Raw genomic sequence first — 3,034 nt, 5'->3', positions numbered from 1 at the left:
TTCAATTGGATTTCGTTCTTTGGGCTATCTGATTTGGGGACCCTCCAATTGGACTTTATTCTCTGGGCTGTTCGATTTGGGCTAAATTTTTATGTGTCAACACATTGTCTTTGTAAGCTATGCAAGATGTATGTTGGTGCGTTTTGTTTCGGAACGTAGGTCAAACGTCAAATTAGCCGATATTTGCATTTGTATCATCAGGAGAGTATTCTATCTGTGCCTGTTGTATCGTCTATGTTGTATGTGAATAAAAGAAGGCATTTGGATTTGGCTGTTCTCGTGATATTGTTGCTTGAAACTTGATCGTAAATGTGATTGACGTGCACATCTACATAATTTTGTTTTACCTATTAATCACAACTAAATTGAATAATAATAATAATTTTGGCCTTCTAGTCTGTTTTATTTTTTTTAATTGTAGAAACTGAAATGTTAGTATAAATAAATAAAAGCAAAGGAAAAGAAAATTTATGTCTAGAAGATTTAACAGATGACTCCAATAATTTTTGTTGGCCGAGCTTAAATCAGTAGGAACCTTCGATCCAAAAAGGAAAAATTGCACGACTTCGACGTTCGATGCTTTTGTGAAATTTGTTGGAAAAACGAGTATTTATAGAGTAACTTCCAAAGTCGTCACTTGAAGGATCGAATAGATAAAATAGAAAGAAATAGAAATCAATCTACAATTTTTTTCCAATTTTTGTAGACGTCAATTTTTCGTTTTTCTGTAGACGTCAATTTTACAATTTTTTGAGACGTCAATTTCTCATTTACCCTCCCCCCTTGTCTGCCAAGTGAATTCTTGTACGCAACGGAATGGAACAACAATAATTTCTGCAAGTTGTGACAGGGTCAATGTGAATATATACATATTGGCAGCCTTTGACTAGTAGGTGCCACCACATGTGAATTCACAACTTTTGTACCATTTTCAAAGACAGTGGCAAAATTAGAAACTATAAATTAATTTGTCTGCCAACTCTGAAAGAAATTGCAATACCGGGCCCCACCAGTTGAAGCAAACGGTCGGAAAACTCATTTTAATGAGGCAAGAATTTGGCACAAACAAGTGCCAAGTGTTAATTTTACAGAACTTTTGAAAAGTCAAAATTGATTTTTAATTTAAGAAGTTTTTGAACATGTTTGGATAGAGAAGCTTTTAGAGAAAGTCGGTCTAAAGTAATTTCCTCATGAACCTTTTCTACGAAAGCAATCGCAAGTGCAAAAGCAAAAGCAAAAGCAAAGGTCCCATCATTCGGGCCTAACTCTTGATTCTTAGTAGGAATTTACTTGTTCCATGAAAGTTTTTCTGTATATAGTAGCGGAGTGGTTCACACAAGAGTCTTTGTCAAGTTTGAAGATTAATTGCTTTTAGATAAAAATGATGTGAATATAACAACTAACCTCCTTGAAATATAAAATTCTGTGATTAAATTTTTTTATATGGACAGATTAAAAGAATACGTTAACTTGTTATCACAATAATTGAAGTTCAAATAAATACCAATAAATAATCCTTTTGTAGGCAGTGACCAATATTGTCACTGTCTCATCTTTTGTGCATTTTTCTTCATGAATGGATGCCCATTTTTTATTTGGCATCTCATGACTCAAATCCAAGACACAAATTCACTCATTTAATCAACTTATAAGTGAAAAAAATGACTATATAGAGCGGGCCAGTCTATACTTTCGGACGATGGATAGTGAAATACAATTCATAAAAGTATGAGGTTCGACTTGTACAGATTTCTAAATCAAATAACTAAATTCCATTAAAATGTGTCCTTGAAAATAAAAATTTCATTATTTATAAATTTTGTCAAACTATGGGCCTGTTTGGGTTCGATTTTTTCATCCAAAAAATTGATTTTTTGACCATTATTTCACTATTTCAGTCGTCATATTTGACTTTTTCTCTCACAGATGGACCCCACTTTTCTCCTAACGGTCAAAAAATCAATTCTCAAAATCACTCCCGAACAGGCTCTATATATCTCGTCGAAAAAAAATCCTAAATCTAAACCATCCAGAATTAAAGCTCACACACCTTTTATTTATTCAAGTTGATGAAAATGGCTTCCTTCCACTCCATCCATGGCAGCGGTACCACCCATCAAGCCAGACCCATTACGCCTTCTGAGCTCCGATCTGAGCTCCGATCTGAATTCTCTCATCACGACTCGACCGTTGCCCGAATTAACAATGGTACCTTCGGCTGCTGCCCCTCCTCCATCATCTCCGCCCAGCAACGCCATCAGCTCCTCTTCCTCCGGCAACCTGACTACTAATACTTCAACTCCCTCAAGCCATCTATTCTCGAGTCACGCCGCATAATCCAGTCACTCATCAATGCTGATTATGTCGACGAAGTCTCCATCGTTGATGGCGTCACTACCGCTGCCGCCATCGTCCTCCAGCACTACACTTGGTCCTTCTTCTCCTCTGCTTTCAAGCCTGGCGACGCCGCCTTAATTCTCAACCACTCTTACAGTGCCGTTAAGAACGCTGTCCAAGCTTACATTTCGCGTGCTGGCGGCCACGTGATCGAGGTGCCCATCCCTTTCCCAGTTAAATCTGATGACGAGATAATTTTGGAATTCCGAAATTCCCTTCAAGTGGCAAAGGCAAATGGTCTAAAGATTAGATTAGCCGTGATCGATCACATTACTTCCATGCCTAGCGTTATAATACCGGTGAAAGAGTTGGTGAAAATGTGTAGAGATGAGGGTGTGGATAGAATTTTTGTGGATGGCGCCCAAGCAATTGGGAATGTGGAAATAGATGTGAAGGAGATAGGCGCAGATTATTACACTAGTAATTTGCACAAGTGGTTGTTTTGCCCGCCAGCTTCGGCATTTCTATACTGTAAAATGTCGGATGAGTTTTCGGACTTGCACCACTTGGTGATCTCGCATGAGTATGGTAATGGATTGGCTATGGAGAGCGGTTGGGTTGGGACAAGGGACTATAGTGCACAGTTGGTGTTGCCAGAGGTGATGGAGTTTGTGAGTAGGTTTGATGGTGGAATTGA

General features: G+C 38.1%; 1 pseudogene; it reads left to right on the top strand.

Annotated features, from left to right (window-relative positions):
- Positions 1–1,962: 1,962 nt before the first annotated feature.
- Positions 1,963–3,029, top strand: LOC111388603 (annotated as a pseudogene).
- The last annotated feature ends 5 nt before the right edge of the window (positions 3,030–3,034 follow it).

This window comes from Olea europaea, unplaced genomic scaffold (assembly GCF_002742605.1).
Source record: "Olea europaea var. sylvestris unplaced genomic scaffold, O_europaea_v1 scaffold5092, whole genome shotgun sequence".
Taxonomy (NCBI): domain Eukaryota; kingdom Viridiplantae; phylum Streptophyta; class Magnoliopsida; order Lamiales; family Oleaceae; genus Olea; species Olea europaea.
Note: the sequence above shows the minus strand (reverse complement) of the source record. Positions and strands in the feature narration are given on the sequence as shown.